This window comes from Onychomys torridus, chromosome 13 (genome assembly GCF_903995425.1).
Source record: "Onychomys torridus chromosome 13, mOncTor1.1, whole genome shotgun sequence".
NCBI lineage: Eukaryota > Metazoa > Chordata > Mammalia > Rodentia > Cricetidae > Onychomys > Onychomys torridus.
Window position 1 is genome coordinate 71,893,347 of NC_050455.1, and position 21,889 is coordinate 71,915,235.

Genomic DNA, 21,889 nt, shown 5'->3' on the forward strand with positions numbered 1-21,889 from the left:
ACCTGGGTACCATGCCCAAAGGGGCCCAGGATGCTTTTGAGGGATCAAGGGACTATAGTGATCTTCTCCATGTAGCTCTGCACAAAATTGGATCTCTCAGCACATGAAAATTCACTAGACTTATGTAACTACCCACCTGTCTCCGTCTACTAGTATTTGGTATAGAAATACAGTGTTTCAAATGAACTTTGCAAAGTGTGAGGCATTCTCAAGCACATCGTCATGTAATCATAACAATAAAACCTGCAGAAGTCATGTTTATTTTGATTTGTTTTGTTTTCTTTTAAGATAGGGTCTCCAGCATCTTACTATGTAGCAGAGGTTGGCCTTGAACTCATGCTGTCCTGCCCCAGCCTTCTTCTCCAGTGTCAGGATTACAGACATGAGCCATTATGCCAGGCTCTGTGAAATGTTATAGATGTGCAAGCCAAGCTCAGCAATGCTTGCTCACTCACCAGTATGGGCTTACCATACTTGATATGGTCAGGGCAGAGAGCAAACTGACTCAGTTCCTTCTGCTGCTGTACAACCTATTATAAAACAAAGAAGCAGCTCAGGAGTCCTCATTTTTATAGAAGCTAGAAAATCATGTCAGACTTTTCAACTGATCAAGAAGCCAGGAAAGTACGTGAAATACAGTATGGAAAAATTTTCTCCAAATCTTGCTCTGACAACAACTACATGGGTAAATATGATGTGCTTAATGGAATTTAAAATGTGTTTCTCACATTTCAATACCAAGTCCAGGGGAGTTGAGATTATGTATGAACATAAATATTTGTAGCCTCTTTACTCTCCGTATTTCCAAGTATGATTTTCATTGTTTGTTATGTATTAAACTTTTGAATACCCAAGTGGTGTGTAAAAAGCTTTTATTAAAAATCCCAACTTTTGGATGGATAGTCAAATTAGATCTGAACCCTGAAACAGCTGAGCCACACAATGAGCCATTTCTCAAACAATCTCATTGAATACATAGGAGTTCTGTTTTGTAGGAGGCACTTTTACTGAAACACTCAGGAACCAGCATCCTTTAATTATCATGACGTTGCCCTACCAAAGGGAAGCGATGAGGAGAGTAGGGAGGAGAGGAAGTTCAATAAGAATCTGTTCCTGTGTCCTTTCGGGAATGGGTTATGCATGAAGTATAAAAGAAAGACGGGCGAGGAAGAGTGAAAGAGAAAAGAGGTAGAGGAAAAGCCAGGGGCTGAGAGGAAGGAACCTGTGGTTGAAAAAGCAGAGTTTAGACCGAAGCAAAGACAGGACAAATTGCATTTGTTTCCCCCAGTCCAGGGGACATGTTCTAGGAAACAAAAGCAAAGGGAAGATGGAAGAACAGAAGAGATGGGAAGGGTAGAGATAAATAAATTAGAAAGAGCGAGGGAGGGAGGGAGCGAGGGAGTGAGGGAAAGAAAAAAGGAAGGAAGGAAGGAAGGAAGGAAGGAAGGAAGGAAGGAAGGAAGGAAGGAAGGAAGGAAGGAAGGAAGAAAATAGGATAATTCTCCAGAGGGAGGAGGATGTCTGGGGGTACCAGAGTCACCTGTACTTTCTTTCCATCTAGATAAAAAGACAAGGCTCATTGTTGCATTGAGCATGAAAGCATTGAATGAAGTTAGTCTCCAAACTCCAGCTCACTTGGTTTGGGCTGAAATCCAGAGAAGTTTCCAATCACAGACTCACTGCTTCCCGTGGAGAAATGAGTCAAGACGTTAAATGCTTGTGGTTCTCTGGACATGGCTCCAAGAGGTGGCTGTAGTTAATTGCCTCAGAATTGAAACCCTCCCCCACTCCCCACCCCGTACCAGGAAGGATGGGAGAGGCTCATGTGACTCAAGAAGCAAACAAATCTCACATGTTTGGGAAAGGTAAAATGAGCAAGATTCAGTAGCATCCATCTGGAAGGTGATGGGAGCAAAAACACCTGCTAAGCAGGGAGGTTCTGAGCAGCTGAGCTACAGAGAGGAGACGCTTAGGCCTGTTGAGCAGCCTGCAAGTGAAGCAGAGGGGATCAGGGTTCAGGGGTGCAGCTTCCCTGAGTCATAACCCAGGTTGTTGGGGGGGGGCAGCTTTATGGTGATGCAGTTGCTTTTGAATTATCACTGATCCTGTAAGTAAAACCTTACCCACACAGTCCTGAAAGTAACCCCTGTGGTGATATTTGTGCTGAAATGTGGTGATATTTTATTTGTATATTAATACATAAAGTCTGCCTGGAGATCAGAGGAAATAGCAAGCCATTAAGTAAACACAAAAGTCAGGCAGTGGTAGCACACGCCCTTAATCCAACTTGGCAGGCAGGGTCTCTGTGTGTTCAAGGTCACTCTGGGAATAGAGCCAAGAGTTGTGTCACACACCTTTAATCCCAGAACCAACCATAGAGACCTGGAGATCTGTACAGACAGATAGTAACAAGGAAGTGAGGTAGCTGTGCTAAGAGCCAATGAGAGGGCAGAACAGCAAGACAATAAAGGCATGGGTAGACAGGAAGTAGGCATGTTTTGGTAGCTGCAGAGCTGTAAAGGGAAGGTTGGTTGGAGGCTATCAGTATTTCTCTGATCTCTAAGGCTTTCACCCCTAAATTTGGCTCTGTGTTTTTTATTTAATAAAACCATTTAGAAATTCGGCTACAAATCCCAATAAAAACTCATTGGTCCACCAAGTTGGATTTTGGTAGTCATCACTTCCGTCTGTCAAGGGTTCCCTATCTGAACTGAATAGACATGTATGTCCTCTGTCTCCTTGGGAAAAGGTTTAGAAAACAGAGGTTTCTAGCAGATATCCCCTGATCCTCCTCAGACTGGAACTCTGCTCATCTTCTAGGTATCCCCACTTTCCTGCACACTTACATACTAGCTCATCCCTAATTATTGGAGAGAACCTAATTCATTTCTTTCCAATCTGTCCTGTTCTCCTCTTCAGTTACATGAATACCATGTAACTGAAGCATGTGTGTTTCTCCTTCTCATGTGAAGTTGAAATTTTACAAAATCAGAAATGTTTGTTTCATGTGTTACCTTGACAACATGACCAGCACAACGTCTGGTGCTTATCAGCCCTCTCTCAAATATCTGCAACAGTGACATTGAGATCTGTCCACTGACATAAGTGACACATGTCTCAAAGAATTCTTTCTTCTTTCTGTGTTAATTACTGCCACCATTATTAGTGGGGTACATAATTGAAAGAAGGATGAAGCGTGTCTTCCTTTTTCCTTTCCTATGCCCTTCTCAGAAGCCACTCAATCTTTGTTAGGAAAAAGAAGATAAAAGGAAAGAAAAAAACTATGAGAGCATTTCAGAAGACAAAGAGGAAGAAAGGATACCGGAGAGGAAGGAAAGAAATAGAAAGACAGATCAAGTTTATCGTCATTGTTGATCATCAAAACAAATCAAATATATAACGTATGTTAAGTTACAGTAGGCACCAAAAGAAGATGGAAAAATTTAAGTGCTGATAAAAAAGTGCCCAAAATTGAAATTCTATTCCCACCTAAAATACCATATACACTTAAACACATTTCACTCACTAAGGCTTCCAAGATGCCAGCCTTTACCAACTTGCTGAAAGAATGCCTATGGGGTAAACGCCAGGCAGGATGACGCTGAGTGGAAGCAGTGAAGAGCTGTACACACAGGCCAGCCTCCAGGAGAAGCTAGACAAGTATTGACCATGGGAAATGAGAATACCCAAACTAACCCCAAATCCATACAACTCAGTGAGCCGGGTTGGCATTTGGAAAGAAGATGTGGAGTTTCATGTTACATTTTTACACCTCAGTACTGAATATGTTTCATGTACACATCCACCGCTAAAACCAAAATATTCACGATAGAATTAGAACTAGAAAAAACAATTAGTTTTATATTCTCTTTAATAAAAGGGTCTAGCTAATTTTGATGCCTGACATTTTTATTTGAATATTTTGTGTGATAAAATTTATAAAATTAAAAAATAAGAATACTAAAGCTGACAAGGTAGCACACAAGATTGGACTGAAACACTGAAATGTGAAAAATTAGAGACTGAAGGAGGCAGTTAAGAGTTAAAGCTTCCTGAGAGTCCTGATCTGGTTCAGAGGTTGGACAGAGAAGTAATTAACATTAAATTCTGATAACTCAATTTCATTTCTAATGTTTCACTGCTTAAAATAGATCAGGCAAACACGACAAAGTTTTAGCATTTGTTAATGCTTATTATATAGCAGGAGTGTTTATTAAAATGCTTGTATACTTTTCTCTATTTTCAATTTCATATAATTAAAAAAAATCTTTTGCATATGAACTAAAAGGCAAATTAAGTCTTCCAGACACTTACTTCACACCTTCCTCATTCCACAAACTTTCAACACCTCCTCCCCCATTCTCTCCATATCGGAGCTGCTGACCTTGTTTCTCATTCCGCTGAGATCACCAAAGCCATCAGAGAACTTTCACAGATGAGCACTCACCCACCAGCATGAGGCCAGACTGTGTGGACACAGACTCCACACCACAGCTAAGCCATGCCCTCTGCTAGTGAGCTTGATTCAGTCTCCCTTACCAGCCCAGAACAAAACTCCAGCAACTGTCTACTCTTCAACATCATTCTCCAAACAGACAAACACACCATTGTTTCACCCACCCAAAGTAAAGATCACTTATCCACTCACCCAGCCTGCTATTGCTCTTCTGCCTTTTACAACAAAACTCATCAAAATAATTGTCCACTCTTGCCTGCCCTGACAACCTTCCCATTCTTAAAACCCGGGAGTCAGCTCTCTGTCTCCACTACCCACTGTCTTAGTCAGGGTTTTTATTGCTGTGAAGAGACACCATGACCATGGCAACTCTAATAAATGAAAACATTTAATTGGGGTGGCACATTTACCATTTCAGAGGTTCAGTCCATTATCATCATGATAGGGAGCATGAAACCCATACCTCCTAGTAGTGCCACTCCCCGTGAGATTATGGGGTGAATTAGATTCAAACTACCACACCTACCCTCTCAGGAATCAGAGCAGTGTCTTTAAACCAAGCATCCATTTGAATCTCTGTCCCACAGTGGTCCTCCTGACCTTGAGACTAAGTGTGGATATATATCTTGATAGTCACTCTTAGATGCTCTATGAGGTACCAAGAGACAAACTGACTAGCGAAAAACCAAAGCAAACATGACTTACTAGTGAGGCAACATGGCAGCTCAAAGTAAAGGTATCGGTAGGGCTCTATTGAAAGTTTCTTTTGTGCTTCTCTCTTTGGCTCCTGGAGTCACCAGCAACCCTCATGTTTACAGACACCCCATTCAGTCTCCTCATCAGTCATCATGTGGCCTCCCCTCTCCTTCTGTAAGACTCCACCTCTGTGTATAGTATCGTTGAGATCAGATTAGGGTGAACCCTAATTGAGTGTGATCTCAACCTAACTAATACTTAACTAATTACATCTTCAGTCATCTTCCTGGAGACAAAACACAGTACACATCTACTGGACATGTGGAACTTGTCATGTCCAAATTGAAATCTGGATCTCCTGATTTGAGCACACCCCACTAGTAGAGCCGCTGCTCAGCGGATCTCAAGTCCACTTGCCATCTACTTGTGACAAAAGTCTAGGGGTTATTGTAGAGGTGGGTTTTTCCTTTCCCACAACCTGTATTCAACTCCAATCTCTCACCCTCCCTTTCCCTCTCCCCCCTCCCTCCCTCCCTCCCTCCCTTCTCCCCTCTCTCTCATGTGTGTGTGCACATGTACATTGTGTGTGTGTGTGTGTGTGTGTGTGTGTGTGTGTGTGCGCACGCGCACACACATACACATTTGAATATGTGAGCACATATGTAGAGATCAGAGGAAAACATTCAGGACTGAGAGTAATAATACTTTCTCATTGGGACCTCCAGTCTGCAAATAACAACAAGAAGACTCATTATTAATTATGAAAGCTCAACTTTAGCTTAGGCTTATCTCACTAGCTCTTATAACTTAAATTAGCCTGCTTCTATTAATCTGCGTTTTGCCATGTGACTTATTAATTTCTTTCATTCTATATGTCTGACTCCCTCAGTATCTCATTGATGTCTATGCCTTTCTTCTTCCCAGAGTCCTCTCTGTCCCTGGAAGTGCTGTCTAACCTCTTCCTGCCTAGCTATTGGCCATTCAGTTCTTCATTAAACCAATCAGAATGCACCTTGGCAAAGATGCATCATCATAACCTAAATAAATATTCTGCAACATTTCCCCCCTTTTGTCTAAGTAAAAAGGAAAGGATGTAAAAGAAATAAAACTATATATAATAAGAACAATTATCAGGTGAGCATTGCACTTACAATGTCCAGTCCATTTTTATTTTGGAGGAAATACTCTTTTATCTATTCTATCTTGATAAAATTCAAAGTTTTTTTTTATCCAAGTTTCATACCTAAACCATTTTCTATCATAACTTGTATTACCATCCTAAAAATATCTTTTTAGATCTTAGAATATTTCCTTAGAAAACAACTTAAACTTTTATGTTTCCCAGTCTTTAGAAACTTTACACATCTTTTGTAAGTTTCCTTTTTGAATTTTGTAACAAAGAAAACAGTATAACTCTGTAGTCTTCAACTTCCATCAGAGACCTGAGGAAGATATAAAATTACCTGATTAAACAGGAAGTGCAGAGCAAGCAACTTCCAAAACTAAGAAACAACAGAGACATCTGGCTGTGTGGACAGTAACTCAAGGTTCCTCTGAGATACTGGAGCATCCATCTTTAGGCTGCAGGCCTAGAATATATTACAGACTTTTCTGTAAAGCAGGAATTTTGAAGGACTGTCCTCCTTGTCTTGGCAAAGTGTGGTAGTTTCTTTCTTATGTGTCCTACTTGTCCAGTTTATAGAGAATACTGTCAGCAGTCGAGGCAAGAACAGTTTCTTGTCCAAATGTCTAGCTTTGCCATATTGAAAGAAAACTTCACATAGAAGTTCTTTGATGCCCATCATTCTTTTTAAAAGTAAATTAGTGCTGCCAAGAGCAAATGTGTCTCACTGTCATGAAAAGCTTTATGTTATTAAAACATCTTAAATGCCATATTCTGTAGGCCTTTGAAGTGATTGAAGACCATCTATTCAAGACATATCTGTTTTACCTTGAAAACACACCTAACGTGACTATAAGTTTTATTGTTACAGATGACCAACCACTAACCTGTCTGTCTTTGTTATCCTAAATAGCTTTCAAGGACTAAAACTTTACATTACACTTTTAAATGGGCTGTGTAAATATAATACCTTAAACAAAAGTAGAAACACATATGCAGTATAACAAAAATAACCTTAAATTTGTTTCAGTATACAAAAATCCATACCAATGTAAAATATTCGAGACCAGTGGTTGTTTAGAAGTAGATGTAACAATCTACACTTTTAACCCATCATTTCTATACTATATTCCCCCTTTTTTCCTTTAGAAAGAGATCCCTGAATCTAATCTCCTTTGTTCAGCTTTTTTCCTGACCTAGACCAATAACAATAACAACTTGTAACCAACCCCCATAAACAATGATAAATATGCATAATTCATTAAATGACCAAAAACCACTCACCATAGCTCTTGGGAAACTAACTGAGCATCATGTTCTTTAGACTGCTTCCTGATGTCTGGGGGTGACAGCATCTTTATGGAAACCTGAGAAAAAAAAGGGATAATGGTCAAGTCCTGGGAGAGTAAACTCTATTATTTTTTGTTTAGTTTCTATGTGATGGAAAAATGTAGAACTTATCTGAAGTCCTAGGTAAAGAAGTCTGTGAGGCTGAATCATTTCAGCTAGTAGCTTTGAAGTTGTTCTATACACAGAATTTTGAGGAAACTATAACAAAGGCATTCTGAGAGACTGAGTCATCTGGGATACTTGTCTTCATTGGTGTCTAGTCCTTTTTTCTGAAAACACTTTTAAAGATAACATGTATGTCTGCATTAACACAAGTATGGAATGTGCAGTGTGCACAAGTCAGTTAAAGTTGATTTTTTGTTTTAGTTTGAGCAGGTAAAGGGCATCTGTTAACTTTATAAGTTTGTTTGGACTGTATAACCAAACCTCTATCCATTCCACATGAAAAGATAAGTCATGAGGACTCTGTAGCCAACAAGGTTTTTCATGTCTCATCCAGTCTTAGAGCTGTCCCCATGTAGAGAGATTAGCATATATGTCACCTGTCCTGTAGTCTTTCTTGGTTCTTTTTTTTTTTAAATGTCTCCCCCAATGAAATCTGATCTTTATTCATTTTGAAGAGAACCATAACTTTTTGTTTCCCATGGAAACATAGGCATAAAAACTCTCCCCCAACACAACACTTTCTGATGTCTATTTTTAAGTTAACACATTTTAAAAATATATAGGTCGGTTTAATTTAGCAATTTCCATAATCCAATGTCTCTCAGCAGCTAATGATTTTTGTACATTAGCATCTTAAAATTTTAAGGCAAAAAAAAAAAAAAAAACACAATATCCAGACACCCTACATAGTTCCCATCTTTATGTGGCTTATTCTTTTTATATTACTTTATTTTTTAAAGACTTTATTATTTTTAAACTATTCATTTTTTCTATGACTATCTTTCTTTTCTTTACTTTATTTAGCATCTAAGCACATTTTTAAACATACTGTACTTTTTAGAGGTTTTTGTGTGTCTGGACCTGGCTGTACTTAGCATCTGCAGCATTCTCTGGTGACACACAAATCTTTAACTTTCATGTTAGCCACAGTGCAACTCAGCTTAACACATGTCACTGGTGGCTGGCTCTAGCCCACAGGCAGCAGCCAGTAGCCATACTTCTGTAGCTACCCTTCTGTACACAGCAGAGTGCCCACCTGCCTGAGAGACTGCAGGACAAGGAAGCCACATCAAGATCCTTGTCCAGAATTTCTAAGGCTTTCTCAGACCCTATGTTTGGATATTCGAGCCCCAAGTTGTGTGCTATATGTAGTTTTACTTTTTCATCAGGACCTTCAGCTCACCAATGACGACATGGAGACTTATGACTGATTATGAAAGCTCAGCCTTAGCTTAGGCTTGTTATACTAGCTCTTATAACTTTAACCTGTTTGTATTAATCTATGTTCTGCCTCCTGGCTTTTTACTTTTCTTTCATTTTGTATGTCTGTCTCCCTCAATGTCTCATTGATGTCTCTGCTTTTCCTCTTCCTATAGTCCTCTCTTTCTCTGTAAGTTCTGCCTAACCGCTTCCTTTCTAGCTATTAGTCATTCAGTTCTTTATTAAACCAATCAGAAGGGACCTTGACAAAGACACATCTTCACAGTGTAAACAAATATTCTGCAACACATGTAATTTCATAGCATGGCACATATGGGTAGTGTGATACCACACATTATATTGTAGGTATGACTATGCGAGCATGCCCACAATCTTCTTCTTAATACTTTAACTTGATTCAAGGCACTGTGCTTTTTAGTGATTACCTAACATTTTCTTGTGTCCCTAAACAGCAATTTAGATAGTCTTCTGATGGTCAAGTTCTCTCCAATGGTTTCATTGTCATAATCCATAGTGCAACATTTTTGCATCTTTATGCAACTACTAACTCCAAGTTTAATCTTTTTAGTTGAAAACATTTTATATTTGTTTTTTTTTCTCTCAAATGTCTTTAGACAAGTTGCATGAACCCATGGCTTTAGATGATCACAGCTAAGATGAACATCCTTGTCTCAACATTCCAGAACCATCAACCCAGGACTAGCTTCATTATTTCCTGTGTGCACACCAAGCTTTAGCCTGTTACCCACACAATTTTTGCCCTCATGGAGCTTGTATTTTGATTAGAAAGATAAATCCTAAACAAATGGTCACAATAAGCAAGTGAGTTTTTCAATATAAATATGTACATATATGTAAACACACACACAAAATATTAGAACGTGTTTCTCCTTTCAGCAAACAGCAAGGCAAACTGGCAGTACAAAAAGGTGGAGGCTGTGGCTAGGGATGTCAGTCAAGGAGATCTTACTGGGATGTTGAGAACTGGGACGAGGCTGAAGCAGGAGTGGCATGTGCTCTGTTCCCTGGGAAATGGCAGTGTGGGCAGCAGAAGCACATTACCAACCAAAACAGAGAACCAGGAGGCTGGGGCAGTAGATTCTGGAAGAACATAGAAAGGGGAGTGATGAAGGTCGCAAGTTTCAGTGTTCAGTTCTTGTGAGCTTAGTAAGCCAAAAAAAGGACCTTGGTTTGTCCCCCTTGGGGACAGATATCAATACAGCATATGGAGCAAAAAGCTGACATGACATGTTCTACAATTTAGAACTGTGCAGAGGATAGGTGGGAAGCAAGAGACTAGGAGAAAGTGATCCCATTGCACTATCTGTCCTTCAGTACCTGCTATGGGATGTCCTGTATGCTATGACTATATGTTGCTATGATTGATTGATAAATAAAACACTGATTGGCCAGTAGCCAGGCAGGAAGTATAGGATAGGCAGGACAAGCAGAGAAGAGAATGCTGGGAGGTGGAAACCTGAGAGAGGAGACACCAGCTTGCTGTCCAGGGAACAACATGTAAAGGCAACAGGTAAAGCCATAGAACATGTGGAGACATATAGATTAACAGAAATGGGCTGAGTTTAAGTGTAAGAGCTAGTCAGTGGTTTGGCTGAGCAGTTTAATTAATATGGGATTCTGAGTGATTATTTTATAAGAGGTTGTGGGGTCTGTGGGGCTGGGCAGGACTGAAGAAAACTCCAGTTACAAATGGCGCCCAATGGCTCGAGTTTCCACCTTAAACCTGAGAATTTTTAATAAGCAATTCTAAATGGAGCCAAAACCGGTTCCTGCTCCTTGTCTCATATGGGAGGCTAGATGCCCCAACACGCAGGCTTGAGCTACTTTATGGTAGGTTTGCGACATGAGGCTTGACCTACTCCCGCTGTTACACAGAGGTTTCTGTAAGCTATGCAACATGGTGCATGGTGGATTTAGCCTTTGGTAGTACAAAAAAAAAAAAAAGTTTCAGGCCTATGTGCTGCTTTGACGGAAGCATAGACCTACTGTTTTTGAGAGTTGATGGCTCCCAGAGCTGGCAGTAAATGTACCACCCCCATGTTGGGAAGCCAAGGTGGGTGGAGCCAGCAGCCACAGCAGCCATTTTGGTCTTGCAAATGCTGCAGTTTAAAACAGTAGATTCACAATAAGACAGATTCAAATGAAATAAACTTCCAAATGGTTTACAATATGTGTAAAAGTGTACATAGGCTTGGAAGAGAAAAGAAAAGGAATATAGACAGTTATATTAAAGAAATAAAAAGTTTTAAAAATAAAGTCTTTAAAGAGACAGTAAAGGTAATATAAAATATAAGCCACGTAAAGATGGATATCACACAGAGAATCTGGATTATGCTGTCTTTGGGGTTTTTAACAGCAGAGAAACATTTAATTGTAAAAGCTGCTAAGTTAAACAAATATGTGTATTTTAAAGGTACTTGACTTAAAAATTTGGATGTAAGGATATGTTGCTTTGGAAAGGAGGCTCTGCTTTTGTTTCCACAGAAAGCAAGAGGCTATGGATTTGTTCCAGATTAAGATACATCAGGTTTGACCAGCCATGGCCCCCTGAAAGGTCTCCAATGACACCATGGTCCAGATGATCCAACATTCAGAAGGGTTTCGAGGCAACTGACTCAGACTATACACCCTTGCAGACTACTCCATAATCCTAAAATTTTCTTTATGTCCCCATAAGAATACAGCACCCTCATCCAGCAGGAAGTAGTATGAGAAGCTATGCCCAAATTCCCAAATATACCAAGCTGGCTTTGGAGATGGAATTGGCTCACTCCTTCTCTAAACCCAAGCATATTGCTAAATAAATAAATAATAAAAATAAAAAAAAAATGTCCCATATCAGAAGAGCCCTCTGGTGTAGGACAGAGAAAAACCATATTTAAAGCAGGTTGATTATAATGCAATCTCTTTCTAAAGAAGAAAAAGGGATCATTGAGATATGATAGGATGGTTGAACCTACTTTTAAAGAGTAACAACTTGTTTAGAAATGTTCTACATTGCTATGGATTTTAGTTTATTGATACAAGTTTAAGCTTAATTTTGTTATACTGTATATATATTTCTACTCTCGTTGGAGGTATTATGTTTATATAACTCATTTAAATTGTAATGGATAATTAAAAATACAGATTAATAGTCTTCTATGCTAGTCAAACTTGTAGCCTGTTAGTTAAGTTTTTTTAGGTATGCATAGATATATTTCAGATAGATAGGTAATCTTTAAACACTTCAAACACCTACAGAATATGGCATTTAAAATATTTTTAAAAATTCAGACTTTCTGGACAGTGAGAAATGTCTGCTCCTAGCAGCACTGACTTACTTCAGAGAGGAGGATGGGCATTGAAGACACTTCATATGGAGTTTATCTTCACCTTGGCAAAAATAGCCTTTTGGCCAAGAAACTGTTCTTGCCTGGACTGCTTGATCGACTGGACATGCAGGACCTATAGGAAGGTGACTACTGAAATTTGCTTGGCAAAATGGTCCTTCAGGTTCCTGCTTTGCAGAAGAAACTGCCAGATATTCTACAGGACACAGAGAGAAGTGACTGAGGGTCTCTAGACCTGTATGCTGAAGACAGATGACCCAAATTTACAAAAGAACTTTGGATAACTGTCCAAGCTGCCAGCTGTGTCTGTCTATTCTCACAAGACTCCCGAAATTTGCTTGCATCCTTCTTCCATTTCTAAGGTAATATTATATCCTTCTGAGGTCTTTGATGTAGATGAAGACAAGATAGTTGTAATTTCCTAAGTTATGATAAAAGATAAGTTAGATATGAAACCTTAGACTCACAAATATAGGATAGATAGGATATCTTCTTTAATTTTGCCAAACACAAAGAGACTAGATATTATAAACAGATTAGATATTATAACTGTTATTTTTGTTTGATAATTGTTCTGATACATGTAATTTTACTATGTTAAAGTTAAAATCTTCCTTTTTGAAAAAGTAGAAAAGGGGAAGTGCTGTGGGATGTCCTGTATGCTATGACTATATGTTGCTATGATTGATTGGTAAATAAAACACTGATTGGCCAGTAGCCAGGCAGGAAGTATAGGATAGGCAGGACAAGCAGAGAAGAGAATGCTGGAAGGTGGAAACCTGAGAGAGGAGACACCAGCTGCTGTCCAGGGAACAACATGTAAAGGCAACAGGTAAAGCCACGGAACATGTGGAGACATATAGATCAACAGAAATGGGCTGAGTTTAAGTGTAAGAGCTAGTCAGTGGTTTGGCTGAGCAGTTTAATTAATTTGAGCTTCTGAGTGATTATTTTATAAGAGGTTGTGGGGTCTGTGGGGCTGGGCGGGACTAGAGAAAATTCCAGCTACAAATACCAATCTAGTTTCAGCTCCTGGACCTCATGGCACAGTTCCAGTAAGCACATGGCCCCAGCTGCATCACTACTAAGCACAAAAGAGTGCTCATCTATGTCCTCCAGCAGTGCTCAGAATATCTACCATACCTTCTTTTCAGTATCTCCTACTGGAACCCTCCCAGGGTCTCCTCCATCTCAATCTATTCCCATGCACTTCTCCCCTTTTTTTCTAATTAGCACTAAATACCATCACTGTGTAGAAATGTTGCATCTCAGTGTGCAGCCCAACTTAAGATGTTCTTAACAATTTTCAAATGTCTGAGTCTAGCGGTAACCAGTTCTTGGAGCTGAACACCTGTTCCCAGAGTCTAGCTGTTTGTGGCATCTCACACAGAGAGAAGTCCCTTCTGGTGTTCAGGTCCACTCCACATATTCATTCCTTGTATGCATCTAACCCAGGAGTTTATGTTGCACACATACTATCTGTTTTATCTCTTTTCCAAATCTCTACCAGCTCTGCCTCCTAAGTGACTATAGTCTATTCCTGCCTTATACCACCCAACTCCTATCCAGTGGCTGTCATTTTTTTCCTCACCCTCTACCTAAGTATTTCTCCAGTTTCCTATTGCTCTAAGATTGAAGGTCACAATCCTGTAAGTTTCTGCTTGCTCTAATTTCAGTTGAATTTCTCAACATCATCGAATACTTCTTTTCCTGTCACTCAGTGTCCACTGGCCTCGCAGACCTTTCTCCAGCCTCCCTTGGCAACCTCCCTGCTGTATGCTCTTGCGCATTTCTCTTTATCCTTAAAAGCTTGAGTCTCCCCCAGCCAGTTAACTTCCAGTCATCTTTCAGACTTTTGAGTCTGGGTTAGATGTTTTCAGTTCTCACTGCCCTGGGGAAGCCTTTCCTTCCTTCATAGATCTTCATCTAGTGTGTAATGATTGCTGTGGTTTAGACTTGTATTGATTTACGCTCTTCTAGAACACAACAACCTTGCAAGCCACCTAGGCTGGCTGGTTTTATTGAGCATTATAGTCCCAGTACCTTGCACTGTGCTTAGCACTCAGTGGGTGATCACCGAATATTTGCTCATTGAATAAGTAAATCTCCATTTACAGACATACACATGATAGAGATTGATAATGATTTTTTTTACCATTTATTAATAAACAAATCCCATGCACAAATATTAAAGGAAAAGGAAAACCTGAGATAGATCCAAGCTACTGTGGAAACTCTCTGCCTCCACCGCTCACTTTGGTCTTGAAAGGGCCCTTGCTCCTTTCTGCTCCACCTCTTCCCCTTGTCCCATCCATCAATAATGTAATCCCAATCTCTCAGATTAAAACAGTCTTTTCAATTGGATGGTGGACCAGTGAAAGAATTCCCATAATATTTCTCCCCCTTTTTTTTTCTAATTAAGAAGGAAAGGTTTTAACTCTAACATAGTAAAACTATAGACACTAAGAACTATTATCAAGTACTGTCCAAATAGAGAGGCAAGGTAATATAACCTTAACAAAAATGAAACTACAAACAACAAGAACAATTATCAAGTAAGAAATACATTCTCAATGTCCAGCCCCTAAGTAATCGCCAAATTTATAGAGATTACTCCACTAACTGTCTTCTCCTGAAGTTTTGTACCTGATAGTCCTTCTGCCAAGATTTGGGAGCTCTGTAACTGTAATTGTCTAGTCTTAATCTTGTACACTGTGAAAATGTATTGCTCTCATTGTTAGTAAAAATCTGATTGTCTGGTAGCCAGGCAGGAAGTATAGGTGGGACAACCTAACTAAGGACTGGGAAGAAAGAGGGGTGGAGTCAGAGGAGATGCTAGCAGGCCCAGAGGAAACAGGATGTGTAGAAAATGAGGCAACAAGCCATGAGCCACGTGACAGAGGGTAGAGAAGAAATATGGGCTAACTTAAAATGTAAGAGTTAGCTAGTAACACGCCTGAGCTATCAGATGAGCATGTATAATTAATAATAAGACACTCTTGTGGTTATTTGGGAAGCAGTTGCTGAGATGGGAAAACTCTGCCTACAAGAGATGCTTCTCACAAATTCTTCCAAAATGTTAAATGAGAGCAGCTGGTTTCACTTGGGATACTTTAAAACTTATTTCACTTTTTTTTTCTTCCCTGGAGCTGAGGACGGAGCTCAGGGCCTTGCGCTTGCTAGGCAAGCGCTCTACCACTGAGCTAAATCCCCAACCCCTTGTTTCACGTTTTACATTTCATCATTTGAAAGTTTTACAGCTGCAGATTATCATTTTATGAAAATAATAATGTGATTTTCAAAGAATATTAAATCAAGTAAATACCACTTATTCAGGTATAATCAGTAGAAGTTGGTGGGAGAGTTATGATATTGGGCAAAAGGGGAAGCATATGTACTTCAATCTAAATCAAGAAAAGCACCAAACTGATTTAGTGTATGTGGTAGTTGAATGATGAATGCCCCCCCCCAACAGGCTCATGAATTTGGTTGGTCCCCAGACAGTGGCTCTGTTTGAGGAGGGTTATGGAACATTCATGATGTTGGTCTTTGGTGGAGATAGTACATCACTAGATGTGGTCACTGGAAGTTCATAGCCTTGCCCTTCTTCCAGTTTGTTCTCTGCTTCGTATGTGTGGTTGAGATGTGATCCCTCAGTTTCCCACTCTAGCCACCCGCTTTCCCTGACAAGATGAACTTTCCCTCCAGAACTGTAAGCCAAAATAAACTCTTCCTTATATAATTTGGTTTCAGACATGATATTTATCACAGCCACAGAAAAGAAAGTAACACTATGGGTTATCAGAAAAGAAGATTTGAAGTTGTGGGAGTCACATATAGGAGTAGCCTGCTGGGGAAAATGAGGGGTGTGTATGATAGTGTTTCATTCTGTGTATGTATGTATGGAATTATGAAATTCTCAAGAATAGAGAAAATAGTTTAAAAGTGAACAAGCACCAAAGTCTAGGTGTTTCCCTCAGCTCAAGTCTGTACCAATGACTCTGTTTAGAGCTGGTCCAAGAGAAAAACAAAGGTGGCATGAGGAGAAATGGCCACACTGTGTGCGTCCAGCACTGAGAGTGCTCGCTGATCCCCTTTGCCTTGACACCCAGTGGTCACACACTCTCGCCTATAATAGCTATGGATATAGCTGCACACATAAGGCCCCTGAACCAACCTCCTTGTTTCTTTATAAATCTTATCTTCTCAAGTCCCTTCTACAACACACATAAGTGTACTCACACTCACAGGCCTGTACAGTGTATGACCGAATCCCTCAGACATTTGGTGTGTGACTCTTCCCATATGAGGGGTCTCAAGGATGTCAGAGCCAGAAGCACATCAATCCTTCATGGCTGTTTCCAAGGAGCATCTACTGTAGCCCTTACCCTGGATCCCTGGAGATGTGGGATGCTCCTGGAGATATATTTGTTGTTTTTGAGTTAGAAAATAAATGACAATGTGTCCCCCCTTTACCCTTTGCAATGATGCTACAGGGAGATAGGATACTTAAGCCATGACTATTCCCTAGGCACCAAGATAAAGGAAGAGGATGCTGCATGGAAGGAGAAGTGAGCTCAGTTCATGGCAACATCTCTGAGCTCCCATTCAGCAGTCACAACGCTATGTGAAGATTCTTGCAGAGTGTGATCTCAGGTCATCTTTGTTCAGTCCTTTAGTTTTGGTTTAGCTGTAGTCCAAGTTTCCCTTGTGAGGCTCTATTTCCCCCAAATTGACCACACTTGACATGCTCTTAAGCATAGTTGTGTGTTTCTAGATCATGATGAGTCTTTAGATGGTGACCCACCCCATGCTTAGCAGAGTTCCTGTAATGCAGAAGTATTCGACCAATGCAGAAATGGGTAGTTCCCATGAAGCTACAGGTATGTGGGAGAGAATGTTGTGGTCACTGAGACAGTCCATGTCCCTAAACAGCTAATTATTAACCTGTATGTTGTGCAAGAGGATGCTTAATGGGGGTCTCCAGGAAGCAGAAAACAGCGGCAAAAGAGGATCACATTTCCAGAATAAATTCCTGAGTGCGAGGACACCAGGTCCTTTTGGTCACCATTTGACAGGGAAAGGGAGAAGCCAAGGGGGCTTGGTTCACCAGAAGCTTGACAGAAATGAAAAGAGGCCAAGCAAGAAAGCTCCCCAACAGACTTGTGACCTGTCTTGTGCAGACAGGAGACTTGGAGTCACTCTTCATGTTTGTTACTCTGTCACCGTCTTTCCAGAGCACTGTTGAGTGGGTCTAATCCCACTACTTAGCATGCACAAATCTGGAGGAACACCCACTGCCCTCGGGGCTGAAGCCACAGAGGAAGGAGAAGAAAACCACGTCATTCTGTCACAGTCACCTGGAAGTACTACTGTCCAAATCGGAGGCTGAATACAGCAGAAAGAACCAGGATCTCATAGGACCCTCAGAACAGTCAGGGAAGCTCACTACCACACCTGGGAAGAAATAGACATTGCATCTCAGACAGTGGCTTTTTCTGTAAGTCTCCAGCTCAGCTTCAGAGTCAGACTGGCCCCCCTCCAGACAAGTCTGTAGTGGGTAGCCATCTCAGCCTTGGCCTGGAAGTTCCAACCCCCAAAGAGGCTTCGGTAATGGTCACGCCCACAAGGCGGGGCTGAGGGAGGATGCTGAAGACCCAGGATCCAGAGGAGAGGTCTCTCTTGGTTCTGGGACCCAGGATGCTGGAGGTAGACCGAGCAGAGTTCTCCAGAGAACACCGCCGGACTGTGCCATACCTTTCCCAGACCTGCAACCTATCCCTTCATTGGTAAGTTACCCCACAAAATAAACCTCCCTTTTAACTTTGTGGAGTGGCCTTAATACTTTCACCAATACAAGTCCAAGGACAACACTCCTCAAGTTTTCTATCAGAACATGGTTAGCCAGATAGAGTAGTGTATATGTGGAATCTCAGCTCAGCGATTAAGAGGTAGGAGGATCAAAGGTTGGAGGCTTGCATAGGCTACAGACCTAGACCTCCTCTCAAAACCAACTAGCCAGCCAGTCATCCAACCGACCGCCCGTTTATGTCTGGTTTACCTACCCCTCCCTATCCAAGAGTTTAGAGCAGGGAATAAATCTCCTACAGGTAGCTATCACGTTAGAATAAAGGGAAAAAATGCGAGAGCCTTTACCAGGCCTGCGTTAAGTACCCACAGCTCTATGCACTTGAACCTTTGTTCCAGGGCTCCCTATCAGTGAAGGAAGTTAAGGTGGTGAATTCATGGCCTGCAGATTGCTGGTTGCAGGAATTTTCCTCCCATAAAATACAGCATACAAGGGTTATAAACACACAATACAGATTATCAGACTATAAAAAGGCGTAACAATACAATATGATTCATGGCTGGCATGGGCACAATATTTTGCTGGAAGATTAAAGACTATGTGACTTAAATAACTTTTATTGTAATGCTTTCAACAGATCTCCTAACAGGGAAAACAAACGGATTCTGCCGAGTGATATGACTGGTGAGTAGTAACCAATAAAATTCCCCTGAGCGCCGTTCATCTTCCCAGTCCAGCTAAGATGGCTCCACTTTGAAGATTGTTTCAAAACCAGACCAGCCATTGCTGGGCTTCCTGATGATATACCATTCTCTTAGGATGTGCTAACATTTGGGTAAATATAACACGTGTCCTTAAAATAATGTCACTGATTATGCGTGATCATTATCCCATCCCTCCTACCTGTCTCTTACACAGGCTTTTGTAGACTTAGCCCAAGAATTAATTAGTGATAATCTGGTCCCCAAATAAATAACTTTTGTCTTTACACTGTGTCTTGGGCCTCGCTGGGAACAATATGTAGCTCAGACCACAGGAGTGGTCTGTGCGTGACCAAGGGGTGACCTCTCTCATCTCAGTGCATCTACAATTCAAATGTGGCTGTGAAGACTCCAGTCATCGATCTGCTCCTGCCCTGCCGTCTCGCTAGGACTGAGTAGGAGATGGGGCTTTCAGCAACTGTCCCCCAAAGAGGCTCTGCAGCAGTGACAAGTGGGAATCTTGATGTCTTTCCTCCTTAGGGCTGCTGCAGAGGCTCTGGCAGACACTCCATCAGAATAGAGATGCTCCAGTCTGCAAAGTGGTACCCTGTCTGCTCCAGTCCTCTGATTGGCTGAGCTGCTGTGCAGGGCAACTGCTTGGTTCCTGAGATTTGTTGGCAGCCTCCTGCTCTTTGTTCTTCCGAACGTGAAAATGGTGTAAATAGCGGCATCTGCATCTGTCCCTGCTGCTCTGACCGCCAGCCAGACTCGTGTTCCCCTCACCCTCCCTGTTGAGTTGTCCACATGCTGCATACAGAGCAGACTGCAGGGTGGGGTGCAGCATGGAGACCCCCAAGAAATGCTGGGGAAACCGGTGGACACTTCCCTCACAGCAGTCCTGGGAACTTACAATTCTGGTGACATTGAAAATTCCCTTTATCGCATTGTGGATGCTTATGGGACTCATGGAGTGATGTGGATGAGGCATAGGCTGCCTCCCCTGGCTACTGAAAAGGAACTCATGCCTTCTGCCTTAACAGCTGCTGTCCCCTAGACTGAATTCTGAGTCTGGAATTTCTTACAAGAGAATGGTTGCCTGTCATCAGTCCCCTGACTGCACTGGAAGAACCCTGGCAAATGCATGACTCAAGGAACTGCACCCGTGACTGCAGCCAGGGGCAGAGCTCTGTTTTGTACACATCTTTATGCATGGCTACATGCAATGCCCATGCTCCTTGGTTATTATTATTTCTTTGTTGTATCTCTAGTTTCCTTGAGCTGACAAAAGAAAAAAAACAAAAAAACCTTGCTTCTGCTATGTTAAAAACAAAAACAAAAGAAAACAAAACCTGAGCTTGAGCTGTGGATGTGACTCAGTTGGTGGAGTGCTTACCTAGCATGCCTGAAGCTCTGGGTTCTAACCCCGGCACTGCATAAATGTGTGTCTTTCTAATACACCAACCCAATGGCATGCTTGTTTCTCAGAAACAGCCTGTGTTTACATTTTAAAAAGACACAGCTGCAACTTTTCAGGGCATTGGAGATTCTAGACCCTGGGGAGAATGTGCCCAGAATGGCCATCCTAACCCACAGCTGTCAGCAACTGGCCCTGACAAAGATCTGACATATTCTAGGACCTGGGTGAGCAGAGTTGTCCCTGCAGCCAGCAGTGAGTGACTGCTGCCACAGTTTCAATGAGTCAGAACAGGCAGATGGACTTTTTAATCTATAGAATTATGAGAGTTTTGCCATCTAAGCAAATGGATGTCAGTCTTTGTGACCAAGACTTCATAAGGGTTACACATTAGACAGGATAAAAAAAATCGAGTTTCATCAGTACCCAAGCAGATAGGGAAATCCTGGTGAATAGGCATGGGGTAGAAGAGCAGAGAGAAACCCTAAAAGGTTCCCAATATAGGTACCGCCACCTTCCCAGAGATCTGCTCTACTCCCTTCTCCCAAAGTTTACAGAAGAAGTAAAGAAGTTTATATAAGACTGCTGAAGAAACAGAAACCAAGCAGTCTGCTTGGAACTGGCCCAGACTAGCTGAGCTGCCTAGAAGAGACACTCTCTGACCTGCCAAGTGTCTGTAAGTCGTTCAGTGATCCCAACAGTTCAGGCTTTCATGAGCATCACCTATGTTAGCATGGGCTTTCAGTGATGCAGCTACCATCGATTATTCCCTGCTCCTGTGAGAAATCACGATGCACTTGCTGGTTCACCAAGTCCAACTTTGGTGGAGTCCTTCCTTTGGTCCATCACTGGTTCCTTTATATCTGTGGACAAGGCTGGTTGTTTAGAATGCCCGTACCACCACCATTGCCACGGTGATCATAATCATTTCACTTTACCACCTCCATGCTTTAAATCTTCTTTCCTTGAAGAAGGAAGTGAAGGGTGGTGTCCGGTGAGCACATCTGGGGTTTGCTTTCATGGGTAAACACACTTAACTAGCAGTTACATTTTGAGTTGATGGATGTTGGGAAACAAGAATTTCCAGCATATGCTCCTCTTTCCTCTCATCCTGGTTTGCCACTCATTTCTGTTTCTCTGTTTCTGTCCTCTGTTTGGTATTTCCTGTCACCTATGCCATGGCCTTGTCATTGTCCACCACGTAGGACACAGACACTGAACACACACAGCTCCAGATCCAAGTGCCTCAAAGTGAGAGAAACGTGTGTTCAGCAGACAGCGTGACAGTGTTCAGCCCACAGTGTGACAGCTCCATGTAGCTTCTATATTCAGCTGGGGACAACTAGGGGGAACTGGTTAGTTCTCTCTGTGTATAGAGTGGGTTGTTAGCACTTGATGCTGTTTCTGGGGTCTTGGACATGTGGCAGGGTATAGGACAGGGTAATGGGATGCCAAGAAGCCCCTCCTATGAGGTAAGTGGATCTATAACATCACCGTGGCTGAAGACAGGCTGAAAATACAGGGCTGAGAAGCCACAGATGGCAAGGCCAGAGGGTCTTTGAACCTATTGAGAGGTAGACCTGTATAGCAACTTGGAGGAT